General features: G+C 43.1%; 1 protein-coding gene and 1 long non-coding RNA gene across 8 annotated transcripts in view; one reads left to right on the top strand and one right to left on the bottom strand.

The window, feature by feature from the left end:
- The window catches only part of Ebf1 (EBF transcription factor 1), a 381892-nt gene that overhangs the window by 98241 nt on the left and 255788 nt on the right, over positions 1 to 27863 (top strand). The gene's annotated exons all lie outside the window — the stretch shown is intronic.
- Positions 1943 to 26938, bottom strand: LOC125342215. Its single transcript, XR_007209173.1, has 3 exons — positions 24551 to 26938; positions 9630 to 9633; positions 1943 to 1955 (listed from the first exon to the last, which is right to left on the bottom strand). It is a non-coding gene; the product is annotated as an uncharacterized LOC125342215 (long non-coding RNA).

Genomic DNA, 27863 nt, shown 5'->3' with positions numbered 1-27863 from the left:
AGAAAAATCTCTAATGTTTGTGGGCCTTCTTCTTAAAAAAAAAAAAAAAGCCGTGACTACCATTAGTAGGATGGGTTTGTAAATTGTAAACTTCACAATGAATTACCTGAGAAAGATTCCCAGGTTGCTGGGTGATTGTGGTTCTTGACTTATTTCTCTTTCTAAAAGGAGAATAAATACACCATACTCACTAATGACCGAGCTGGTTGGTTCCACTCCTGTGCCCCATACATCTTTTCTTCTTTTATCATCAGCCTTTTCAAATTTAATCTATTGTAAAATTAGATTGTAAAAATGGACAGAGTTGCCACCACCCTGGGACGATGGTGAAGGACTCGCTGTGTCAGCCCCGTTAAATTCCCTCATGGGAACCATCGCACTGTTACTGCAAGTGTCACCCTGCTCTCCAAAGACTTCAACTTCTTCCAGCAGCGTCACCCTCCCAGCCTGGCTGTCCTGAGAACAACACCGTCTTTGCTTGGTGGAGAGGCTCTTCTCTGACACCTGTGTCTTCAGTGGCAGAGATGCCCAGGTTGCTCTTATCCTGACAGTGGTTCACATTCAGTTCTCCACTGCCCTATCACGCAGAAGCTGAGCAATGCGTGCAGGGATGGGAGAGGAAGAGGGCAAGAGGTTTAGGTTCCTGTAAAATGTAAACAGAGGCTGTACCTGAGTTGCTCAGCTGTGAATACCCCACTGTGAATATGCCAAGTGCCCATGGTGGAAGCTAGTTTTCAGAGGAACTGACTTTTTTTCTATATTACGATATAGCACTACTTGCCTTCATGGCAATTCAGGACAAGATTTCAGGAGGAAGGCACTGAACCTTTAAAAATGGATGTAGCACCCTTAAGTATGCAATATTTTCCTAGAGAAAGGTATTTATTACATCCTTAAAAATTTTCATACCCATAAAAGGGTAAGGAGCCCTGCCATTCTATCTTTGTAACTTTTTGTACTGTATTTCCAAAGTTGATATGGTTTTCCTTTTCTGTGTGTGTATGTATATGCTGGTTCTGGGGCTTGAATACAGGGTCTGAGCACTTGTCACTGAGATTTGTTTTGCTCAAGGCTCTTGCTCTACCACTTGAGTCACAACTCCACTTCCAGCCTTTTGATGTTTAATTGGAGACAAGAGTCTCACAGACTTTTCTGCTCCAGCTAGCTTTGAATCACGATCCCCAGGTCTTAGCCTCCTGAGTAGCTAGGATTACAGGGTGAGCCACAGGTACCCAGTTCTGTTTCCTTGTAAGTGGAAAGGACAAAATAGGTTGTGCAGTTCTGCTCTGCGACTTTTAAGTTTTCCTTCCCTGTGGACATCCTATAATGTACAGGAAAGAAATATAAAATGCTATCCAAACTCAGTTAATAGCTCTGAGAAGTGCACATTCAAAGTGCTTTAAAATCAGGTTACAAATGTAATTTTCAATTTGCTTGGGGGGAAAATAGGAAGGAAGAACCTCTCAGAATGCGGGATAAATCCATTGTATACACATTATCGGGGTTGGTTCATTATATTTGTTATTGGCTCACAAGTCAATGTATCTTTAAGCAAAAGAAAGTTTGCCGGCTCTCACTTCTGATGGTGTAGAGGACAAGGGCCCACACATTGGGAACTACTGTGAGCTGGGTTCTTGTAGTTGGAGAGGTGACAGGTGGAGTTTCATTCTCCTGCCTCATAAAATTCTAAAGGTGAGCTGGGTTATCATTGGGAACACTTTGAGGTTTTACTGAGAAATTTCCTGTGCTTACAGATTATTTCCTCCATTGGTGGGGCATTCTGGATGAATGTCAAGTCTTGACCTTGATAGATTTAAAAAAAAAAGACATATAATTTTCTGTGAAGCTATGGGGCCCTCCATACTGTGATCTTTTAGTCACTGGGATACAAAAGGCATTGAATTTGTAGAAGGACACGTTTTCTTTCTTTAAAAAAAAATTTGCACTTCCCACAGCTGTATTTTACTATCCTGTGATGAGCTGGAAATTTTGCTGTGACCGTTTAAGAAGTATGGGTAGACAGATTGTGGACTGACTACTTATGAAGAGTTCTCATATTATGTAGAGACTAGCTTTGGATTCTAAGCAGCTGCCACTTCCAGCCTAAACTTCTCAGATGTGCAAAATAAAATTTGGGGATAACAAGCACCTTTCCACGCTGTGACATTTGTAGACTTTGAAGCTCTCTATGCATCTATCCATCTATCCACCCCAAGCATCTCTCTCTCTCTCTCTCTCTCTCTCATTTTACTTTTCTACTTTATAAGTAAAATGATAGTGCAGTGGAAAGGCCCACAGTCCCATCCCAGATCTTTTAGTTGCCCTTATCATAAGGCAGTCTTTTAGCCCCTATAAGTTTGCTTAGACTTTGTACACCAGGATCTTGATATTGACTACCCTGCTGGCCTGCTCTAAATGACCTTCGGGCGAGAGGAAATGAGACATCTGAAGCCAGACCGATTTGAGAAGCATTTTGAAGCCATCTCAGGATTGTCTTTGTTCTCCATAATGTCTTTCTTCACATTTCCAGCTTAATCAAAAGCCACCGGTGCCAAGTGGCTCAAGAGTTTGAGCCGTGGAGTTGGACAGGGCTGGGTGGCAAACCTGGCTGTCTCAGATGTAGCCTTGGAGGAGCCACCTGCGTAATCTGAGTCCCTTTGCCCTCAGGTTTAAATGGGAATGATGATCGCTTGCCCCTAACAGACTGGGAGCGTGGATTGAATGAAGTAACATACGCGCAGTCCTAGTACGGTGCCTTCTGGCACATGGCCCGTGCACAGTAATGTAAGCCATTGTTAGGCTTTGAGTCCCTTCACCTACATTGTTAAAAATTAGAACATCCTGAGAAAGAGCCGTGCATGGGAGCCCTGAGAACTCTGGCGACACAGGCAAGCTGTCATTTTAAGAGGAAACCATCCAAGGCCTGCTGGTTAAGTCCTGGGTAATCACCTTCTATTACAGTCAGATTGAAGGTTCAAGTGGTGGCAGAATGCCAGGTTCCCCCCCCCCCCCCCTTACAGCTCTCAGTTTCCTGTGCCTTCCAGTGGTATTCAAAATACTTCACAATTCAACTCAAGAAATTTAGCACATCTTCAGAATAAATTATTATTGTCATTAGCACATTACCACCCAAGAAAACCTGTAGAGGAATGGAAAGCCCAGGGTAGAGTACGGGGGGTTTGTGAATGCGTGAGTGCTGTGTGTACAAAGAGGTTTTGTTTCAGATCTTGTTTTTCTGTACACCAGAACTAAAAGCCAGACACACCCAATGGTGTTTGTTGATCTTATGAGTAACGGAGTTAGCAGAGATCCAGTTGAAACTGTTCAAACAGACAGAAAGATAAGGAGGCCGGGCACAGAGAAAAGCTACCAAGGCAGTACTTCTGGATCAATTAGCAAATTGCGAGCAAGATGCCACCCTCTTACCTTTCTTTAGATTATATATAGGTAAATGCATCTGACAGAGAGAACGGTCCTGACTATGCGTTCTAAATATTCAGAACTCAGAAGGAAGATCAATTCCGCTTATTTCCACAAAACTTGCTCTTGATGAATGCTGTTATTAACCAACTTTCCTGCCCAGCTGTGAATTAGTCCTCCAGCTTTCTATCTACTACATCACTTCCTCCTTGTGATTCTTCCTACGTGTAGTTTAACACATGACAGATCCCTTCTACTTTACAGGTTTCCAAAAGTGATAATTTCTTGCGTGACTATGTATGTTGAAGATGGAGTATTACTTTAAAGTGCCATTTGAGGCACCTACATTTCTTCTTCCATATATTTATTCTTTTTATCTACATTTGACATACAAGTTACAAAAATTATCAAACGACATACAAACTTCAGAAAATACCAAACTGACAAAAATACTGAAACTACTATATAATACTTCAGTCCTGGATTTGAAACTAAACGAATGCCCTGTGGATTCTTAAGCCTCAGGTTGGAAAAATAGGAAATAATTCACTCTGGCTTGAAAGGGTGGGGATTTCTTTGTTTCTTTTTATATTTATTCAGGAAAAGCTGACAATCGTCCCACATTAATGAACCACACCATCAATCACTGGGTTGACAATGAGCGGAAAAGAGAGGTATATGTCAGGCTGACGGCATATTGCCTTTGTCAGTGAGGGCAGGGCTGTTTATAGCACTTTCGTTGGCAAATCGCTTTGCACTGGAACAAGAATAGAAAGAAGAATTAGGAAGGCAGTCTGTGGAAAGAGCTTTACATGTTCAGATTATGGAAAATGTAATGGGGGAAAGTTGAGGAATGATGTTTTTGTAGTTTGTATGCCCATGCCATCTATGGGATCTGAAGAGTGAATTGGATGATGAGATAAGGGGCTCTTTTTACTCTTCACCTTATTTGATAGGACTGATTGTCTTTCCCTCAGATCATGGCAAGCCACACTGCATGATTCTTCTTAATACTCCATCACCTGTAAAAATTATTGACTATCCAAAGACATGTTGGTTATGGGGACGTGTGCGTGCATGTGTGTGCGTGTGCACGTGTGTGCGTGTGTATACATATATCCAAAGTCACTGTGCTATTCAAAGTTTACATTCTTGAGACCTTTATTTGAAGAATTATTTTTAAATTAAAAAAGCATTAGCAAGCCCAACATGTATTAGTATGAATATATTTTAAATGTTTTCTAAAATAACCCTTTAGTACAAAGATTGGAACTGTCTTACTTTTTTTTTTTTTTTTTTTTTTTTTTTTGGCCAGTCCTGGGGCTTGGACTCTGGGCCTGAGCACTGTCCCAGGCTTCGTTTTGCTCAAGGCCAGCACTCTGCCACTTGAGCCACAGCGCCACTTCTGGCCATTTTCTGTATATGTGGTGCTGGGGAATCGAACCCAGGGCCTCATGTATATGAGGCAGGCACTCTTGCCACTAGGCCATATCCCCAGCCCCCGGAACTGTCTTACTTTTTAAAAATTTCATTGTAAAGGCGATGATCAGAGGGGTTACAGTTCTATTAAGTATGTAACTGCAGTGTTACCCCCTCCCTTGTTTTCTCCCACTTGCCCTCCCCCTCCCGCACCCCTCCCACCAAGTTGTAAAGCTCATTTCCAACGTAGTATCTTGTGAGTATCACTGTTGCCTTCCCTTCCCCCACACAGATAAACTTATATGCAAGACAAAACTTCTTTAGTATCTGACAATAGGAGACAAGATTCTCATATTTGCTTCTCTGTACTTTTTTTTTGTGTGTGTGGGGGATGGATACTGAAACCTAGACTCACACACTTATCCTACGACTTGAGTCACAACCCAAGTCCTTTAGTTTGTATTTATGTTTTCTGTTTCTGTTGGTTGTGGGGCCTGAACTCAGGGCCTGGACTCCATACCCGAACTCTTGTGCTCAAGACTAATGCTCTACCTTCAGCTCTTCTTCTGCTTTTCTGGTGGTTAATGGGAGATAAGAGTCTCATGGACTTTCCTTCCTCTGGTGGGCTAGCTTCAAATTGCAATCCTCAGTTCTCAGCTTCCTGAGTAGCTAGGATTACAGGCATGAGCCACTAGTGCCTGGCAATGTATTTTGTTTTTGAGAGTCGTACTACCTTTCCCCAGGCTGACCTTAAATGACAGATCCTTTTTCCTACTCCTCCCAAGTAGCTGGACTACTACCATACCTGGCTACTTCCATATTCTGTTGCTGGTGTTATTTTGGTTAAAGTAAAGGAAATTCAGCTTCATAAATATATGTAGTTAGTGAAAGAGGGAGTATATAATTATTTTTTTAGGCCACTGTGAATATTTTTATTTAGTACTGCACCAAAACTTGACAAGTGCTAATTTCTTTAAAATATTCATTGCAGTGTGGAAGCTAAAACCACGTTAATATAAAAAAAGCACTTTTACTCTTTAATTCGACTTTGTTAATTTATCTTTTACCTGCATTGTTACTTGGAAATATGGGTTCATTGAGTACTGCCCACTAAATTATGTGACATGCTTCATATATAATATTAAAAATTCATAGCCAAGTGCTCATAGCTCACACCTATATAATTCTAATTAATCAGAGAGGTAAAATCTGGGGCATCATGGAGCATCAAGGTCAGCTCAGGGGAAAAAAGTTCTCAAGACTCCAAAATGACCAGCAGAAAGCCAGATTGGAGGTGTGGCTCAAGCGGTAGAGTGCCAAGTCTAGCAATAGCCTAGACTTCAAGTCTAGGTACCAGCAAAGGAATCGTAGTAATAACAACAACAATGACAACATAGGACAACATCACCACTGCTCTTAGCAAAAGTTATCTGGAAGGTGTCAAGCTCATAGTAGTTAAAAAAAAAAAAGACTTGATTTTTTTTTTTTGGTCAGTCATGGGGCTTTTGGCTTGGACTCTGTCCCTGAGCTCTTCAGCTCAAGGCTAGTACTCTACCATTTGAGCCACAGCGCCACTTCTGATTTTCTGGTGGTTAATTGGAGATGCAGAGTTTCACAGACTTTCCTGCCTGGGCTGGCTTTGAACCATGATCCTTAGATCTCAGCCTCCTGAGTAGCTAGTATTATAGGCGTGAACCACTGGCGCCTGGATAAAATCCTTGAATTTTGTCATTAGCATCACTATGTTAATAAAAAAAGAAAAGCACTTTTGCTGTATTGTTAATTATTCTCTCTGAAGTGACACTTGGCTTATTTTTGAAAAAAAAGTTTGCCAGATATTGGAGTCTGAATAAGCATAGTTTGATAGTTGAAATCTCTATAAAACACTTTTGAGGGGAAAAAGCAACTCATTGAGCTTCCAAACTACGTTAGTTGCTGGTGTTTTACTTCTCCTTGGAAATAGCCATTATCCTGCTGTGTGAGGTAGAAAGCTTTATCTGGATTTCACATTTCACAGAATGTTAAGATGTGAGAAGAGTCAAGATTTATCATGTTACAGTTTTAAAAGCTTAGTAGAATAAATAATCTTACTATGACATTAAGAACGCTAGTGAAATTGTTTCAATGGTGTGTGTGTATATATACATGTATGTACCCCTGCAAGTGTGTGATGGTTAAAAAAATGCAATGCTAACTATAGTTTGGTGTCATTGCCTTGATTCTTGCCTTTCCCATAATTACTTTTGCAGATTTAGTACAAACACCAGCCTAAGAGTATTGATTAGTGAAAGAGTTTGGACCTCATACAGTCCCTAAAACGACTGAGAGACCTTCTTTCTGGGTTCTCTGAGAACATATTTAAGAACTACTGTTCTAAATAACACTGTCTTTTATAAAGTTGTTATTGGTTATGAACAAGTTTATCCAACAAAACTGCAGTATAAACAGTAGAAGAAAAATTTGATTACTAGTCTTCTAATAGCTTTTTAATGCATGTTTTCATGCATGTGTGTTGGTAACAACAGATAAATGCTTTGCTAAAGTGTTGGTATTTATGTATTTATTTATTTTTGCTTGAACCCAGGGCCTGGGCACTGTCTCTGAACTTTTATGCTGACAGCTACCACATTGAGCCACAGCTCCATTTTTTTTTTGGTAGTTAATTAGAGGTGAGTCTCTAATGGGCTTTCCTGCCTATGATGGCTTTCAGATCCCAGCCTCCTAAGTAGTTAACATCACAGGTATAAGCCACTGGAGCCCATGTGTTTTTAAATTTCTTATAGAATGATTCATTTCTAACACAGGAGGACACAGACACACTAGATCCACGAATAGCATGCTTTTGAAGCCATTGGCAACTACTGAACTGGGTTTTCACTTTTACATGTGAACACTGATGCATACCAATTTACTGTCTGTTTATAATCCTGAAGACTAGCTACTTGGAAGAGCTTTAAAATATTTGTGTACAGAGACGGCACTTTAAGAGGCACAAACCCACCGATTTCTCACAAATGCTTTGGCCACATTTCTTTTCTGGGAGGGAAAACATCTCATGTTTTCTCTTAGCCATGAGAGAGAAGGTTTAAAGGTGGATCTTTTTCACTTGATGTGAGAGGTGGGGCTGGGGTAGATGGTAGAGAGAATGGGGAAGGACATTAAAGAGTGGTACTGATCAAGGTGCACTGTACTCATAAATTGACCAGTTGAGTTGAAACTCCTTTGTGCAGCTCCTTAATGATAATAATAATAATAGTAATAATAATAATGAGGAGATCCTTTTGAGATAGAGTTTTCTAAAAACCTGAACTAATTTTGAAAGCTTCCCATCTTACAGAGGAGTCATGTAGTCATGTCTTGACTGCTGTCAAGAAAATTTGGAGTTTCTCCAGAAACAGGTCACCTATCTGATATTTTTTGAAGTTAGGTCTCCATTGTTTTGAAATGGTTATTGTCATTTTTTTTTTCCTATTCTTGGGGCATGACACAGACTTTAGCATTGTGGGTGTATCAGAGACATGGCTCAATCTGAATCGAATCTCCTGGTAAGGGCCATCAATATGTCTCTTTCATTCTGTTTCTTTTTCTGTGTGATTTTTTTTTTTCCAAAGAGCAAAGGAAACACAAAAACTCTGTGTGTATTTGAGGTTCATTCACTGCAATCTGAGAAGTGTGGAATTTGGGCTAAGTCTTTGAAGCTTCTAGGACAGAGAAATACTTGAGGTGTAGGCACTAACTTTTTCAGGTTGTGGGTATTTTTCAGGAGTAGGTGAGAAGCGTGTATGATCTGCTCTGCCATCTGGCTGGAGCTGGCTGGGGTGGGGACTCCAAGCTGTGTTTGATCAAGTCAGCAGTTCCCCAAGTCTGCTAAGTAAGTCACCAGTGGAAGCAGCAATGGCGGCCTCTGAGACGATTTCCAAAGAACCAGAGATCATTTGGAGCGAATTCAAGTATTATATGCTTGCTTTTATCATTGCCTTCAACGTCCTGGCTTTTGCTTAAAATGCCTTTAAGTAAAAACAAGTTATTAAGGAAAGGAGTATGCAAGGGATAGGTAGATTAGCGGAATGACACAGAAAACAAAGTTGGAGGAAGCAGAAGGAGAAGGATGTGACGGATGGGTTCGCTCGCCTATCCAGTGTCATTTATTTTATTTATTTTTATTTATTTATTTATTTTTTTTTGCCAGTCCTGGGCCTTGGACTCAGGGCCTGAGCACTGTCCCTGGCTTCTTCCCGCTCAAGGCTAGCACTCTGCCACTTGAGCCACAGCGCCGCTTCTGGCCGTTTTCTGTATATGTGGTGCTGGGGAATCGAACCTAGGGCCTCGTGTATCCGAGGCAGGCACTCTTGCCACTAGGCCATATCCCCAGCCCCCCAGTGTCATTTATATACTCAGCATATATATTATATACGAAGCGCTTGCCCCCGTGGAACGCGCTGGAATGTCATGGTAAGCAGCTGCTGTCTCACAGGCTGGGGACTGGGCCCCGGAGGAGGTGCTGGGCAGAGCAGGGTGGAGGAAAGTCCAGGCGAGAAAGTCCCATGTGAGCAGAAACCCCCAGGGACTCGGTGTGGTTCATCCTGCGAGTGTGGCTCTGTAATACCCACGAGATCGGTCCCAAGAAGCCCGCCATGTGGGCACGGAGGTCTCCATGAACGTGTAATAAGCTAGAGGGCACCGTCGTGTTGGAAAGAGGATACTTTAGAGACGAGGGGGAAGGGAATGGCTGCCCTGAGCGACAGGAGATAGGCTTCGTTCCTTCCTGGCAGATGCCCTTGTCCCGAAACGCATCTTTCAGGACCGGGAGGTGGTGGTGGTGGTGGCAGGGCAGGTAGCCAGCAGGGCTCTGTCAGGTGGCTGCGCCCGGCAGGTGCTCGCTGGCTGGGTGGAAGGCCGCTCTGAGGAGGACTCTGCCACGGCGGGCATGCCCGGCCCGGGGGGGGTGGTAGGGGGGTGGAAGGAGAAGGTGCAGTGAGCATGGGCCTGCGGTTGCGGTTGTCCTGGGCATCCGCCTGGGGGATTTGCTAGAGAGGTCCGTGGGCTTGTCTGGCACGCGCGCGTCACTGGTGAACCCCCGTTCTGTTCGTGGGCAGGGTCGCTTTGTGTGCCCTCACGCGCGGCTTCAGGGACCTCAGGAAGGGGCATTCAGACAGCAGCCCAGTAGGACAGAGGAAGGAATCGTCCACTAGAAGGCTAATCAGACCCCGGTAGTGAATTTAACGCATAATGAGTGTGGTTAACAGAGGAATCCGGATTCTGAGACATGGAGGAGGAGTCCCCCAGGGAGGGGGTGAGCGCCTCGAGGGGCCCCACTTAGGTCTCCCAACCCCCACCCTCCTGATGGATCCCAACTGATGAGGGACCCATGAGGCCACTCGGAACCTGTCTCCCCTTCAGGCCACACTGAACTTGCCACCCAGGAATTCTCTGTCCCAAAGGCATTAAGCCCCCTTTCAGGGCCTGATTGTGTTGAGACTGTCTTGAGAACGTCTTGAGGGGTGGATGAAGGGCTAATTGTGGAGGATGAGGAGGGACACCGGGGTGTACGTATGCTCATGTGATAGAGACCCCTTGACGCTTGGGTCTAGCCCGATAGGGAAGGAGAGGGGTAGGGTATAGTTGAAGCAGACCCCCACCCCCCGCCGCCCCGCCAAGTTCTTGAATGGAACTCAGAACAGTCTGAGGTTTCTAAAATTGAATTTGACCTTCCAAGATGGGAGGGGATCATATATTTGAAGTGTGTTTGTTTGTTTCATAGCTGGTAAAAATGTAAACATGTGACAAGAGAGCCTAATTCTTAAAAATCAGGAATGGGCCTAGGTGTCTTTATTGTTTTTGTTGGTTACCTGTAAACTAGAACTCTGTGAAAGTGTCTCGTTTCTATAAGGGTACTTATTCAATGGGCAGCTTTCTCAAGACACTACGTTAGGATTTGCTTCACTTTCCACCAGTACCCCATGCCCCAGTCTCTCCCAGACCCCATAAGTTCACATCCAGAACACAGTTACATAATCTAGAGCAAGCTCATGTTTCACAGTCACTTTCTTAAACATGAGTTGGGGAAAGTAAAAGCATCTGGTCCCCCATTTGGGGCGAAAGGCAAAAATCACAACTTTTCCAGATCAACAATCTTTGTGGTTAGCCTGTAGAAGGAGAGTTAATTAACAGTATTTTGTAAAAATTAGGGGAAATTGAAGTACAGTCATCGCTAATTTACCAAGGAAGTGTCTTAAGAAATGATATGCTTATAAGTTATTTATAAAGACTTGGACATAGTTCTTGATCTGATTAACACAATACTAAATACTTCCAGAAAAATTCATTTCTAGATTAGAAAAAAATCCAAGAAATCAGCATGATCATCACATTTTTATCCAATAAAAGAAAGGGCGTAGGAAAGAGTGAATTCCAGATAAGTCCTGTGTAATACTCCTGAAAGCCATGAAGTCACCAGTAAATTAAAGTTGGAGTTGGGGCCCAGAATCTGTTATACTTGTTTATTCTCCAAGGGTGGAGACCAGACCGCCAGAAGCAGAACCGAGATCCTCAGGAGACTGAACAAAATTGTTCTGTTGCAGGATTCGGCCCATCATTGCACCCCTAGAATCTAGAAGGTTTGATTAACGTGTGTGTGTGTGTGTGTGTGTGTGTTTGGGGGCGGTATCTCACATCACATGTTTTTGACTGAAGCTGACACACTTTTTCTCAGCTCATAGTTTCAGTCAAGTACTATACTTCCCATAGGTAGAGAGTCCTATAGAAAGCGCTGTGGCGTGGAATGGGAGAGAACGAAGGTCTTTTCAGCCTGTTTTCCTGTGCCAGGCAGGGTGCTGGGCTTTTTCTTCAGATTTCCAGTGAATTCTCACAACAACCCTGCAAGAAGCTCAGAGCGGCGAAGGAATAGAGCAGAGGGAAATAGATGGACGACCCTAGAGTTGCACAGCTGCCCTACTCCATGTCCTCTGTTCCGGGCTCTTTCCTTGGCATCACGCTGAAGGATGTCAAGTCTCTACGGAGTGGGAGATGCCTTCATCGCTGAAACTCAGGCCCACTGGGCCACATCTGTTGAGAGACCCCCTAGCATAGCTCTGCTGAGTACATGCCTCTCTCTCTCTCTCTCTCTCTCTCTCTCTCTCTCTCTCTCTCTCTCTCTCTCTCTGGGCCAAACCTGTTGAGAGACCCCCTAGCTTAGCTCTGCTGAGTACATGCCTCTCTCTCTCTCTTTCTCTTTCTCTCTCTCTCTCTCCTTCCCTCCCTCCCCTCTCCCTCCCTCTGACGAGTTTGAACTCAGGGCCTCACACTTGCTAGGTAGGCACTTTATCACTTGATCCATGCTCCCCCCGCCCCAGCCCTTTTGTGTTTTAATTTTCATGTAGGGTTTTGTGTTATTTGCCTGGGATCAGCCTTGGACTGTGATTTTCCTCTCTAACACCTCCCCCCAACCCCCATCCCCAGCCCTTGTCCTACCATTCCTGGCTTACTGGTTGAGTTGGGGGATGGGGACGGTTCTCACTAACTTTTTTTCCTGGGCTGCCACAGTCCTTCTGATGGCACCTGGCTGGGATTGTGTGGGTGAGCTGTTGTACCTGGCTGGAACTCTGGCTCTGAGTCAATAACATATCCTCTCGGGAAGCTATCCCTCATACTTTGGTTTTGACTCTTTGCTGGCATTAGTTGGAATCCAAGGACAATGTGATATAGGACAGAAGCAGAAGAGGAAAAATCTGGACTGCGAGGAAGACGCTGGCCTACTCTTTCTCCAGCTTTGTGTCACTTGCTCACATTCTCCAAGTCGTGCCATTTATGAGGTGATGAGTCTGAGAAAGAAGCTGAGTTTTCCTCTAAGCTTGGCCAGGATATAAATAAATAGCTACCTTACTGGGAGTATGGTACAGCGAGAAATAAAGTAGCAGCCTCTTTATCTCCTCTCCTCCCTGTCCCCCTCCCCCCCTCTGCTTTCCCTCTCTCTCTTACCCTCATCTTTTTTTTTGTGTTGAGATAAAGTCTCAATTTAGTGTCTGAGCTATCCTAGTCTGCAGTCCTCATATCTGGGTTTTCCTCCATCAACCCTGAATTTTCTGCATTATTAGTTTGAATTTTCAAAAATCCAAATGAACTTAGGAGACTTAGCTCTATATAAAGACTTCTCAATGGAAGAAGTTATCCATCAATTTTCTGCATTATTAATTTAAGCAAAAACTGTGGGGATTTTTTTTCCCTACTGGGTATTTTCATGAAATGATATATTTGGGATTTTGAACTAGAAATGAATCTCTGATTTAAAGAAAAATAACAACTGTTCAAGCGATGAAATGTAAAGTAGTAATGCAAGATCTATCATTTTCGTTATGAGACATCAAGCTAATATGATCATAAGTGTTATAAAAGACAGAGGAAATCATAGACACGGGGTTCCAAGAAATAGTATTTTACTCAGAGTGAATGCAAGTAATGTGGCCGAGTTGTCACTAGTAGTATTGTCCCTGACGTCAAGGGTGATCTCCCAGGTTGAGTCACTGTGTCTACAACTGAGTTCACATAGCCACCTGTAACAAGGCATATACAGATTATGTGTGCGTGTGAGTGTGTGTGTGTGTGTGTGTGTGTGTCAGGTTTTCTAAGTTGAAAGCTCCTTTAACTACAAAACCAAGGGTTTAAAGGAGCTAATGGTGGCTTGCTTGCTTAGTTTGGTCAAAGCCACGCTTCGCAGTAATCGAATCATATTTCCAAGCTTGCTGATTGTGCCAGTAGAAGATTTGCATTGCCCTTTATTCATATTTTTGGAGTTTCCCATTTGTCTTTCCTTGGTGGGGAAGTGAAAGGGAGAGTAGCGTAGTCGTTTAATTTGGTGTTGAGTGGGGAGATGGAGAGGTGGCTGGGTTGTCCTTGTTCTAAGACATGGCCACCTGCAGGAAAGGGAGTAGGAAGGACGGACCATAGGGGTTGGCGTGGCTTCCTCATGCCTGATCTTGCACCTGTTCCTCCTGGACATGAGGTTTGACTGAGGTGTGGGGGCCCACATGAGCCTTAAAGAGGGGAGTACCAGCGATTTGCCCATCTTCTCATCAGCCGTGGCAGTAGACTGAGGTGATTTCGCCCTAAAGATCAAAGTCACAGAAGGCAAATCAGAGCCACTTGGCATTCCGTCATCTGCCTGTTCGTCTCCCTAGGTCAGGTTTACTCCTTGACATATCTTTTTCCTTCCATAGGTTTACTGGAAGTTGAGATTTTTCATTCAGATTTGTTTAATTCCTTTGTCAGTTCTGATTGGCATCTAAAACCGAGTTTGTTCCTAGGCTTCACGTTTGCTGGTTTGGTGATCACAGTTCCCAAGTTAGACTTCAAAGATTAGACATAGCCAGAGACAAGGGCCTTCGTAAGTTGCCTTATACATTATAGGGTGCTTTCTACTTATTCAGAGCTTCTAGGATGAGGAACTTCGGTCCCATTTCTCAGGCCAGAAAAGAAGGCTCAGAGTGCTTTAAGAGATTCTACCAGTAAGGATTTACTCTTCTATTTCTCCCTGCCCCGCCTCTCTCAGTATTTATGGTATTTCCCACTACCATGGTGATCTCTGTGAGTAGAATTCTTATTTTATTTTCAGCTAGGAAACACTGAAACTTTAGGAAACTTTCTCCCCCCCCCCCAACTTTTCCCCCGGTAATCTATTGATTGAGTTGCTGAGCCAGATAGCAAGCAGATACCTCCTTGTGGGTCATGCTCAATCCCTAACAAGTCTAAAGGAAACAGCGGGGCTTTTAATATACCCCTTAGTGGAGATAAATCCTATAAAATTACATTTCAGCAGCAAAATAGACAAGCACAGTAATTTTGGTGTGAAACTCACAAAGTCTTATTTACTGAACACCTCATGCTGACGTTCCCAGATGTCTTTTTAAAGAAATTTTTAGTTACATGTGAAGGAACTGAAAACCAGGAATATAATTGGTAAGAAACGTAAATCTGTCCAAGGAAAACAATTACAACAACTTGATGAGATATATATTTTCTCAGCATCAGCATAAAAATGAAAGAACATTCTGATCGAGAAAATGGTATGTAAGTAAATAAACTTTAATTGGTTTGACAATGCCCCTTTCCCTGGCTGTGCCAAGAATCCTAGCAATATAATGACATAGTTCTAGGCAGACATGTGGTTTCCATTAAGAAAGACTTGTGATTGACTGAGTTCATGAGGCATGTCAGAAAAAACACATCCATGTCTTCGTAAGAAGGGAAGAGAAATGGATCTAAATGTATTTATAACTTCATAAGGTACACATTCATAAATAGTCTCAAAAGGGCATGCATTTCTTTAATTCTGATGAAAAATCATTTGAGAAAACCATTGGGAACATTTTGCCTCCCCACTCCACGGAGAACACAACACTGACTGGCTTGTAGGTAAAAAGGCTGCCTTCCTTTGCCTTACAAGGATTTATTTAAGGGTTCTGGAAGGAAAATGCTGAGGAAAGTTGAATAAGCTGTTGCTTCAGAGGCTTCGGCTATCCCCACCCCGTCGTGATTCCTTTTAAATGACTTTACCATTAACAAAAAAAGATTTTTCAGATCCATGCTCAGCCCCACGTGGGGAACCACGAGCTTACATTATAGTCCCCCTCCTCCCTTCCCCCACCCCAACTTTTTTGAAATGGGAGAGGAAATGGAGATCGGAGAAGTCAGTAAATCGCTGGAGGTCGTAATTTAAAAAGTGTGGCCAGAAAGAAAAAAAATAAAGAGAAAGTTAGCTTGGGTAGGCAAGAAAGGGACATTTCACCCCTGCTGTGGAAATGCCCGCACTGCACACACAGGTAAGGGGCAGACGTGAGGAAAAGGCTGCAATCTGCTGCGCAGAAGGAGAAACCAGCGGGGCGGGAGAAGGACCGGCCTCCTCCAAGAACATTTTAAACCCAACCCCTAATGACTTGCTGTAATCACCTAAAGTGACTACAATATTGAATAGTTTATTTTCTGCTTTTGCATAAATACTTTTAAGATGACAAACAGTTTTAAGTCTGCCAAGAACTGTCATCTTTTGGCAGTGTTAACATGTCAGGCTTGATATATTTTCTTGACACTAGAACAATAGTGTGTGTGTGTGTGTGTGTGTGTGTGTGTGTGTGTGTGTGTATATGCTTATGTGCTTGTCTTGAAAAACATTTCGTAGTGGTGAAACATGTGGTAGTGTTTTGTTTTGTTTTTTTAAAAAGACTATCTCTGCAAAAGCATCTCTTGCATAAAATAGGAGATTTATTTAATTAAAAAAAGAAACCAGTGACTTTGTTTCTTCAATGAACTGTCTGAAGATATTCTTGTGCGCGGTTCCAATAGTTTTTTTTTTTTTAAGCAACCATCTGGTATATGAAAAATATTGTCATCTGAAATGAAATGAAACAGTGGTGTATGATGCTATCAATAGTAAAATTAACAATGAATAAGAACCACTATGTATCCAGTCTCTGCTCTGTGTGGTATATTTATTTAATGCTCTTACCAGTGCCAGGAGCTTGGGGGTGTTAACCCTGTTTACAGATGGAGAAATGAAGGTTCAGTAGTAAATTGCCCAGGATTACAGAGGGAGGTAGTAAATGGCAGGATGGAGTTTCTAACTTCCCCCTCCCCCTGTGACAAGTGTCATTCTTTCTACAAAGACTGGATTTGAGGCCATCTTAACGGGACCTGTGACAGTGGCTCAGGGTTGGGCCTGGTTTGTGGAGTTCTTATGCATCTCACTGGCTCTTGCGATCAATTGGCTTATCAGTGCCAAGGGAAATGGAAATGGATAGGTTTCGTTGGGATTAGCCCATGTCTCCTGTTAGATTATCTCTGACACGGAAACTAGCAAAATAAAGAGCTTTAAAGGACCGCGCGTACGGAAGCTGAGCCTTCTGTTCTTAGCCTGCTCTGTCTCTGCAGCGCTTACACAATTGTGGAAATGCACGCCGCTTTGCTCATCCCACCCAGAGTGGCTATGGATTGTCACAGACAGATGAGAACAAGGCCCAGAGACAGGCAAGCGACAAAGCTAGTGTTGGCTTGAGTGAAAGCTGGAGGGGGGACTTTCTGAGGAGCCCAGCTCTGTGTGGAACCAGGAACCTGTTTACTTCCCAGGATGATACTAGTTAGTGACCAGGTAATGAGAGGCGGAGGCCACAGTAGCCACGGTGCTACCTTTCATGTCACCTCTGTCACTCAGGCCTGGATTACTGCAGAATCCTTCTACTTAAAGCAGTTCCAGCCTCTAGTCTGTTCCTCTACACTGTAGCCAGGGAGGCCTTTTTTTTTTTTTTTTTTTTTTTTAAATGGCAGAACTGGAGTCTGAATGTGGAGACCCACACTTGCTAGATAGGTTGCTCTATCACTTGAGATGTACCTTGGCTTTTCCTTTTGCTTTACTAATTTTGGGGTAGGGTCTCATGGTTTGTGCCTGGCGTTAGTCATGGACTGCGATACTTCTACCTACCATCTCCTATGTAGTTGGGATTACAGGCGAGTGTCACCATCTCAGGCTGGTTGTTTGGGTCAGGGTCTCACTAACTTTTCCCCAGGGCTGGCCTTGAACTTTGATTTCCCCTATCTCTACCTGTAGAGCAGCCGGTGTAAGTCACCAAATTTGGCCTTTGGGAGGCCTTCTTTAAAGAACCTCTTCTGTTAGGCATTTATCTAGTAAAACAAAACCACCACCACCGACCAAAAAAACACCAACACTTTAGCTTCACAGAGTTAAGATCACTCAATAGTGTTCTGACACAAACCCAGATCCTGGACACCTGGGCTGTCCACAGTGCATTCCACCTCCAGTGAAAGAGCCCCTTCATGGAGTCACGGAATGTTTCTCTGCCTGTGTGCAGGACACTGCTCCGTCTTTGGTTTAATGGCACTCTCACTGCTTCTCACTCCTTTGGAAGCCTTCCTGTTCTGCACCGAAAGGTTGGTGGCTTTGCTTCTTCCAAACTTCCTGACCCATCTCTTCATTGTCTCGCACTGCCCTGCCTATTCTGCTTTTTTGTCTAGGTCTCTCCTCTCACTCAGTAGCTCCATCCTGTATTCTAGAAGGTTTTCCATTGTTTTATTTCTCCTGCTAAGGCAGCAGGCTCCTGAATTGAGCCTGTGTCGTCTAGCGCTTTGCACAGAAATAGGGTGACCTGTCACACTTTGCCAGGAAAATCAGGAATAAACAGATATTGTCTGCTAGGAAGGAAGGAGTGAGTTATGGCATGTCTTGGGTGCTGTTGTAATGAATAAGTACGTCTTGAATGAATGAACATGTGAATGAATGGTTGTGATCAGCACTTGACCTCTTACAGAGCCTTCCATCATGAGACAGGGAGTGAGAGGTCTAAGTGTCAAGACCGTGGCTGCTAATCCTGTTCCCAGGGCTCACAGCCACTCAGCAATCAAGACCCTAAAGCTGCACACAAAGGGAGAAAGACCTGAGTAAGAAATCTGCAGTGCCCCCCCCCACCCCGTCCCCCAAGTGTCTCTCTACCTCCATCACAGGAGGTGGTTTGGTTTTAACTGCAGTGGATTACCGTGATCACTGTGAGTAAGCACTTGTCTGAGGCTTTCCAAGAACTCATGGCCACTTGTATCCATCATTTGAGGCGAAGAGGATTGTGTCTGCTCTCTGGTCTGACAAGAAAAGGCCGTCATTTGGCTCAGAATCAACTTGTCTCCAGCAGTTGGCATCCAGGCTCCACTGTGCATTTCATTACGGACCAAGAAGCCCAGCTCTCTGATCTGGAGGATGGAGGTGGAGCCTCTCAGAAAGCCCTCTTCCTCTCATTAATTTGTTCCTTCCTGTTTCCAGACAGAAGGCTGCGTTTTGAGGATCGGGGTTCAAAGCCAGCCTGCGCAGAAAAGTCTGTGAGATTCTTACCTCCAGTTAACTACCAAAAAGCCAGAAGTGAAGCTGTGGCTCAAGTGGTAGAGTGCTGGCCTTGAGCAAAAAAGCTAAGGGATAGCATCCAGATCCTGAGTTCAAGTCCCAGTTTTGGCATTCCCTGGTATGCCTTAGAGGCCATGAAGCCCACTGGACATTTCAACCATGCTCCTTTGGTACAAGATAGGGCCTAAGTCTGTGGTGGGCAAGGCCAGAGGCAGCCAGAGGCAAGCCAGGAAACCAGAGGGGTTTCTCGGAATTGCACAGGAGGTAGCGCAACCCCAGGAGCCAGTTGCTGACTGAGGCAAAGAGAGAAGGTCCCTTCAAAAATGCAGAATTAGTTTTTCTCTTCCCACTGTTGCTCCATTCTCCATATTTTACCCAAGTCTGGGATAGGAAGAGAGAAATGGAGCAAAGCATTACAAGTCAGTATGCCTCTCTTGAATCAGCCAAGGGCAACCTCCATATTCATGTCATGTTATCACTGGCTTGCTCTGGGGCAGACCTAGAAGATCAAGGGAGCCCATTCCAGTCTCCTCTATTTGCATCCGGTGCTGCAGTATAACATCCAGCCGCAGAACTCTTCCCTTCAGAGACAGGCTGGTACGTGGGTCAGACAGGGCCCACTGGCTGCAGGTAGTAGAAATTGACACTTGACCTGACCATCTAAGCAAAAAAGAAGGGATTTGTTCGATTGATCCTAGGTAGGAAGAGGATGTAAGGCAGTGGTAAGGGGCTGGGTCATAAGAAGTCAGGCTCAGGACCCTGCCAGCCAGAGAACTGACTTCTCATTTCAGTTTCCAGGCAGGGGTGAGGTTCGCCTGGCTTGGGTGGGAGTTCTAACACCAGGAAGATTGGACCAGGGGCCATTCTTGAAAGGAAGAGTACTATTACAATGAGAAAGTGAAGGGCCTGGGCAAGAAAATGGACAGACACCGCTAGACTGGGTCAAGTCTGCCTTAGGTGAGCTCACCTGGCTTCTTTGGTCTTCGTGAACGTTGGCATTCATTTACTCATTCATTCACTGTACTACCATGAGTCAGATGATGTGCTAGATGCTGGGAGACCAGTGTTGAATCAGTCGCCTCAGTGTAGGAGGAGCTTTCCCCTCAGGGCAGCTCCCGTGGACTCCAGGGACACCATTTCTTGTCCCAGCCAGTCTGGGGCCATCCATGTTCTTAACTGTCCTGTGGTAGAAAGCTCTTCATATTTCACTAGCCCAGCTTCCACTCATGGTCATGGTAGTAACTGCTTCTTGTAACTTCCCCCCCATAAGTATTTATCCAAATAATTTGCACAGTATACTAAATTCGAACACATAATGCTTCTTCAGAAATCTTTTTTTAGTTTGCCTGAGCAGTTGTCTGTGTTGCAATCCGTGGCTAAGTTTCCAGGCTTCTGTGTTCAGGGGTCTACAACTGAGAAAGTACAGGGTTATGGAAATGGTGCATAGGCAGTGACGCTGCAAGTCCTCGGCTCTTCTCTGGGCCTCCATTCTTCCCTCTGTCAGCTGAAGTAGCCCTGTCCCACCAATGACCCTCATCAGGTGGTTGGGGGTATCATGTGAAACAGTGGGTGTTCCAAAGGCTTTGAAAGATTGCAAGTGTTTTTCCAGCCCAAAGGAGCATCAAGATTCTGTGGCTTTAGGGTAGAGGAATGAGCATGAGAGGTGGGATATAAATAATAAAAATACTCATAGCAATTAGAACCCAGTTGGATCCAGTGTGTATTAGACTCCAGACGCTCGGCCACAGCCCGTACTGCCTCATATACATCCACCCCTTGCCTGTTAGGAGATCGTCATGCGATCTCCATTAGTAAAAAATTGTTCTTTAAAATGATCTTTAGTTATATGAAAGGGTTTCAATTCAACATGCAGTCCTAATTTATGAGTACACTATATCTTGATCAGTGTCACCCCTTCCCTCGTTCTCTCCCCTTCTCTCGCAATCCCACCCATCTCCTCAAATTGCCTGGTTCCGTCTTTACATATGTACATTGCATATTGTGACTGCATGTGCCCGCCCTTCCTCTCTCCACTCGTCTGTCCCTCCTCCCCTTGACCATACGTGTGTTCAGCTTCCTGGTATTCATTGTGTGACACTATAAGTTAGTTGTTTGAAGGGCTATTTTTACTTTAGAGGTGGAGAAACTTGAGGCTACAAAATTGTAATGCCTTGTCCAAGGGAACAAAATTGATTGACGGAAAGCTCTAGTTTGAATAAAAATATGTTTACCTTATCTTCCTAACTGTACCAATAAATATTCCCTTTGTAACTACTTGAGATTCCTGAGACCCCTTAATTCTGGGATGGGAGTTCTCCTGTGAATACAGGTTTAAAAAAGATGGGTGCCAAAGTTAGGCAGTTTCAACTTCCAGATTTGTCTCCTGTACTTCCTAGCTCTGTGGTCTGAGATGTGTTTATTCTCTGTGACCTTTAGGTTCCTTATTATGAAATGGTAGCAACTGTGGTCTGTTATTGACAAGATTGTTTAGCAGAAGCACATTTGAAAAATGGTAATAATAATCATTTGTAATTGGATGGTGAATGGCTGAATTGAAAGCTGGTGTCTAGGTGCACAGGATGCCAGTCTAACAAATCCAGTGGAATGAGAGAGATTAAATTCTTAGAGATCTCCTTCCTGCTCCCTCCAGCTTCCCCACATGGGTGCTTGCTTGACTTCGTCTGGTCCTCAGATGCATTTGATGTAGTTTGCTGTACTTTCTTTAAAACTCTGGAAATTCTGTAACATTTTGTTTTGATGCCCACACCAAGAAATTAGGTTTCATGATCAAATGTATATATCAGACTTTTCCCATAAAACTGGGGGATGTATAATCACAAGCTCGCTTGCCTGCCTGTCACCCACCCACTGGTCATAATCGCAATTTTCTGTACCTATTTTCCTGCAGAGGTTTGGGTTTAGGACCCTGCCTAAGACCCATCAGTCAGCTTGGGAAGAGCTAAGGGAGAAGAGAGAGAGAGAGACAGAGAGACAGAGAGAGAGACAGAGAGAGAGACAAATAGACAGATATCAGTTGGTGTGTGTGTGTGTGTGTGTGTGTGTGTGTGTGTGTGTGCGTGTGCGCACGTGCATTACCTGTGCGTGTGTGTGCATCGGCATGTGCTGGTACTGAGGCTGGAACTTGAGGCCTGGGTGCTGTCCCTGAGCATTTTCATTCAAGGCTTTCACTCTACCACTTGAGGCACAACTCCACTTTACCTTTTGCTGGTTGATTGGAGAGAAGAGTCTCACTGACTTTCCTGACTGGGCTGGCTTTGAACCACAATTTTCAGATCTCAGTTTCTTGAATAGCGAGGATTACAGGCGTGAGCTACAAGTGGTGCACAGTTGATACTATTACTTGAAAAAAAAACAAACCTGTTCTCAAATTTTGCCCGTTCTTCCACCTGCCACACCACGTAGCAGGAAGCAGCCTTCGATTCTCCCACTGCAGAGAGAAAAAGGAAAGCCGGGGAGAAAGGGCTGGGAAGCATGTTGTATCTTAATTAATATGGGGGAGGAGATGAGCTGGGAGAGACAGGCTGGCTTGCAGCTCCGCATTTATCACGCCATTGCCCCCTGACCCCAGGGCCCCTGCTGGACGGAAGAGCCAGGCTGCTGGGAATGGCCTTGCTGATGGACCATTCCTGGGGAAAGTGGTTATTGATGAAGGGGCTTAAGTGGTGTTGGAGAACCCCAGCCCTTGAGCTAATGCTCTGGGCCTCGGCTGCGCCCTCCGCCTCTGGGGAGCTGTGAGCCGCAGTCCCACCCATTGCTGGATTCCGGATCTGAACCCCATGGGGCTCTGTGCCTGTGAATCAAAGAGTTGTACCTTCTTCTCTCTCCCCTTCTTCTCCACTCTGGCCCAGCAGCTAGAAATCTGTCTGTTCAGGACTTCTGAGCTTAAACACGGAGGCTAATTTCAGTGGCTTTTACTACCAATCCTGGACATGGGCTTTGGTGTGTTAGGACCTGTAAATGGCAAAATTCACAGACAAAATGTGAGCCCAGAACTTTGAAAGAAAAGGAAGGAAGGTTCAACACACAAAAAAAGTAAAAGTAGGGAGTAAGCAGATTTTGCATTTTCTTATGTTTTTAGTAGACTATTAAGAGGTAAAGGATTTTTAGGGGTCCATCTCTCCCAACAGTACTCAGTCTCAGATTTACATTAGAATTTCCTGGGAATGTATTTATACGCACTGACTCTGTGGAAGTTCTTTGGAAAGGAAATTCTGTAGCACTACAGGAAGAAGTAGTTCAACCTCACCTGTTGTCAAAGGCAGATAACTACCCCAAACCTGCATTGGAAAGAAAAACAGCTTTGTTAGGGTGTAGCTGGCTATAGCCCACCAGAGATTTTTCCCAAATCTGAAGACAGGTAAGTGTGAAGTGTTCCATAAGTGCTAGCACTGACTATAGACTCTCACATCTGCTTAATCAGAACAATGAACAGAGAGTGACTCTCAGCCCACAGTTTCATGCTATTTCATGGTCATGTTCTTGTACCACTAAAATTGCCCCATATGCTCTTCCACTACTTTATTTGCCATCCATGAGCAATGGTGGTAGTTAATAAGAGTAGCCTTAAAAAAGTCAAGCATAAATGAAGTCTAAAACTCAGGACACCCGATAAGAGATCTGAGAAACTTAGACAGTAAAACTTAATAACTATAAACTGGCCGGGTGCCAGTGTCTCCCACCTGTAATCCTAGATATTCAGGAGGTAGAGATCAGAGGATCACTGTTTGAAGCCAGCCCTGGCAGGAAAGTCCATGAGACTCCCATCTCCAGTTAACCACCAGAAAACTGGAAGTGATACTGTGGCTCAAGTGGTAGAGTGCTAGCCTTGATCAAAAAAACTCAGGGACAATGCCCAGGCCCTGAATCCAAGCCCTATGAGGGACAAAAAAGAAAAACAAATATCAACTCTTTGTAAACAACAACATAATAACCAGTTTTCAAGCCAAGTGAGAAAATTAATGTTTAGGGTTGTTATCCTTGCTGTATTAGAGTTAGAAGATTTGGAGAGTGGATGTTTTACCCCTCCCCCCTTTTTGTGATTCCAGGTACGCTTTAGAGGTTTATGAAATTCATGGGAAAGCAACTCCTAACTAAAGAGTTCAAGTATTACGAGTCACCAGTATTTTAGTCTTCCTTATTTTTATTCAAAGGGACAGAGTTTTGTTTTTCTTTACTTGGTTACCCATACAAAAGATTGTAGGATGAGACTCAACCCAGATAAAGTACTGAAATAGTCTCAGATACTTATTTTTAAAAAGCCTTACCCTAGGCCTAGAACCTGTTCATATTCTGGGTTTTGATTGAGCACGTTGCTTGGGGTTTGATTTTTCCCTCCCTCCCTCATTCCGGTCTTCCTTCCCTCTTTCTCTCCCTCCCTCCAATGTTTTAGCATTTTCTTTCCAAATTAAAATATGTTTCTTATTTCCTTTGATTTTCCAAAGGAGAATGAAGTCAATAGAGAGTCTTAAGTCTTATAGTCAATAATCTTTGATATATTTACCTAAATGGACATTCTTCATGTGCTTGCATCCACGTAGTAATTAAATGGACATTCCAACAGTATTGAAGGTAGGTAGCTTTTGAACTTACTGCTTAATTAGTTCAGGTTTGTTCGGTGGCTTCCCATCATTATGTATTCAATACCACTCAAGAGAGCATCCTACTGACCCTGAGAAAAGCTGCTCTGCCTCCATGCGTGGATGTGTGGATTTCAGGTAATGTCGTCAGTTGTATTGGAAATATAAAGTTGGGCATAGTCTCAGAGAGCTTGGCCAGTGATCGGTAGCTCTTCAAACTTACACACACCTAAAACCTTTACACACGTAAAGGTCTCTTGGTCCTTTCTTCTTTCATATCCTCAGGTTACTTAGAATTTCAACTCAAACGAAATGTCTGTCTTTTGTTTTTTTCAAGACCTCCTGCCCAAGGGAACCTTGATATTACCTAACCATATTCTGGGTTGCTATTGTCTTTTGGGTGAAATGGAGAAGGGTTGCTTTTCTGATGAGAGTTCTTCCATGGGGTTGACAAAGGAACTGTGACCCTCTTAGACCCCAGGGTCCTTTAGATGAAGGGGGTACGTGAGAACAGGTGTCAGGGTAGCAGTCCTGCTCTGGCTTTCTCTCGTGAAGTGGCAGAGCAGTCCCCAGAAGGAGATGCGACCAGAAGGACTTTCATAGTGCCAGAGGACTTTCATAGTTTATGTTGGATTTCCTTCCAGGGTAATTCTGGTAAATACACAGGATGCTAGATGGAAGTTTGGCCCTTATTAGACCACAATATATATCTTTTCCTTTAAATGCCAGTGGGAATCTAGTCTTCAATTCAAGGGATCGTGGATATTTTTAGTTATTTTTAGCTATGAAAGCACTTTGAAAAACAGCAAGCTGTGATTGCCATGGAAAAATCCAAGTATAGCAAAAAATAATCAGACTGTGAATTTCTTGTCAATAGGGATTTTATTTTGTTCCTAACTCATTCAAGAGGTATTTATCAAGTAGCTTTACTATGCCAAGCAATAAGACAGAGTTATGGCCCTGAAGTAGCTTGTGTAATTTGTTAATCTTTACATCCCTACTGCCTAACACAGTGTCTGACATGAACTAATTCTTCAACAAATGATTGTTAATTTTAATACAAAAGATTACCAAATGTATCCTTCGCTGTTTCTAAGCTTTGGTCAGTTTGTACCTTTGAGCCTTATGGTGCAAAGAATAGCATTCATAACAAATTGTAGCAGCTAATATTTATTTAATAAATGTCACATAGGTTACATTCATTAGCTTATGGTCTGAGGGCACTCATCTATTTAACCTGAGATTTGTAAAGGTACTTCTAGGCATGCTTTAAAATCTATATACTTAAAAAAAATGGCATTTCAATTAATTTGTGATTTGGGCTAGGCAGTAATAACTTGTTTTGAATGCTGTTCCTAAGCCTTAATGGATGTTAATACCCATGCGTGTATCTCATTTTAGTCATGTAGTAGACTCTCACATTGGTTCTGTTTTCTGGACCAAATTAAGCACATAGTATACCCTCATGCAAGTTCTCTCTTCTGAGCCAGATGCAACTTAAAAACTATGTAATCAGGTGCTTTATCTAGGAAGGTCTTGAAGCAAGGCAGGTTCCCCCCCCCCCATAATGATTTGAAGTTATTATATAACTTTGTTTTGCTATATGCGCCTGCAAGACTTTTTTAAAACTTAGTTTTGTTTCGTTCTTTAATAAGATTCTAGCATCATTATTTTGGTGAAATAATTAAAACAATAGCAATTGTCTGTGTAATTCTTCAAAGTAACCATAGCTTCTTGTACTGTTTTGCTAAGAGCAGCTTGTGGATTACATTATGTATACAACAGTAACAACGTAAAACCTTTAAAAAAAGTACAGGACTTAGAGTACTTGAACATTTATAAAGTATTTTTAAATTAATTTTTAATGAGTTTTAATATTTTAATATTGTACTGTATCTTAAGTAAGAAAGTTGTTCTTGTTCTAGGCATTAGTGTACAATATTATTTCATGTGATAATGTTTAATTAAAATACATTAATTTATGTGTGGGTTTATTAGCTTTATCCCTAAAGCAGAGAGAACCTCTACATGACTTTATGAAAAATATAGATGAAGGTTTTGGCGTCACTAATGAAGTTAAATTAGAATATGTAAAATAGGTTTACTTTTCTAGAAAAAAAATGTCAAAATGCGGATTCCACATACAAATAATCAAGTGCACTTTTCAGCAAAAAGATTAAACTCCCATGAAAACAACCTTCTATTTTCCTAATTTCCTCTGGCTTTATTAGGTTTTACCTGATTTGTTCTTGTCTCAAGAAATTTTCTCTTGTTTCTGTAATTCCCAGAGTCATTTTGATGCAAGAATATTGTAGTGCATTTTCTTGAACATTTGGAAATAGTTAACTACCCTCATTCACTATTGCCCACTTTGAATATTGATGTAACAAATGAGAAACACCTTATTGAATAGTCCACGTTCTTTGCTGATTTTGCTTAACCTTAACTTAGATTTTACGCTCCTCCGGCTTGGGGCCTGGTTGTTTCTGAACTTTTGCTGCAGTTATGAACAGCCTTCATATTTTAAAAATTAGCATTGATATAGCCTTAACTGTATTATTATGGAACTCATTAGCTTATTTCTCTCTTTAAAAAAAAAAGTGTTTAGTCAGCCCCAGCTGCCTAAAGCATAAGACATTGCTCTTCTTAAGATAAAAATTTGTTTAAATCTTTCAATTTAGACAAGGAGAAAAAAAAAAGTAGAAGGATTGGCACCATCCAGCTTTCCAGTTTTATTGAAATGTTCTAGATAGTCGTGCACAAACACCTTTTGTTTTAACGATCCGATCCTGTTTGTCATGGAGAGAACTTCAATCGAGTCTTGTTTCTCTGTTTTCCAACAGAAAAGAAAACAGACTCCAAATGCACGTGAGGGGGGAACTGCCCTGAGATATTTTTTTCTCCTTCTCCCTTTGTTAGCTATTTATATTCACACTTCTTCACTTCACTACATTCCTTAGTAAACAGCTTGCAGGGGGTTGATGTTTGTTAATGAACTGTCAATAAACACATGTTCTCCCCGACTTCTTAAAAAAAAAAAAAAGACTATTTGGGGGGCAAGTGTGCTGGTTTCCAATTCTTGTTCACGCCATGGAGACAGAGAGAGGCGTCTTGGCTGAGTCCCCGGGCCACGGAGCTCGGCACCGCTCACGGGCACGTGGTGTAGCCACAGTCCCGGTGCAAGGGCAGGAAAGTGGCAGATTTCCATAGAGAATGTGCCAGCAGCTATTAGGAAGAAGTCGGGAAGTGTTTGGAAACAGAGCTGCCAGCATTCCCAACAAAGCTGGAGGAAAAGAGTCTCCAAAGAACAAAAGGCGAAGAACAACACGCTCTGGGCCAGGACTGCACTGGGTAGTGCGTGATGCGTAATCACGGCTTTGTGGAAATCATGGAGTGGCGGGCGCTCATCTTCCTGTCCTTATTCGTTCTTGGGCTCTTCTCTCTGTAGCCAAATAGGTTCAAGTGCAATGTCTAATAGAGCTCCTCTGATTCTTGGTCATTTGAAAAAAAAAAAAAATCAACCTTCCTCCCTGCCC

The sequence above is a fragment of the Perognathus longimembris genome, chromosome 25 (genome assembly GCF_023159225.1).
Source record: "Perognathus longimembris pacificus isolate PPM17 chromosome 25, ASM2315922v1, whole genome shotgun sequence".
Lineage (NCBI taxonomy): Eukaryota > Metazoa > Chordata > Mammalia > Rodentia > Heteromyidae > Perognathus > Perognathus longimembris.
The sequence above is the reverse complement of the archived record's forward strand: the minus strand, read 5'-3'. Positions and strand labels throughout refer to the sequence as shown.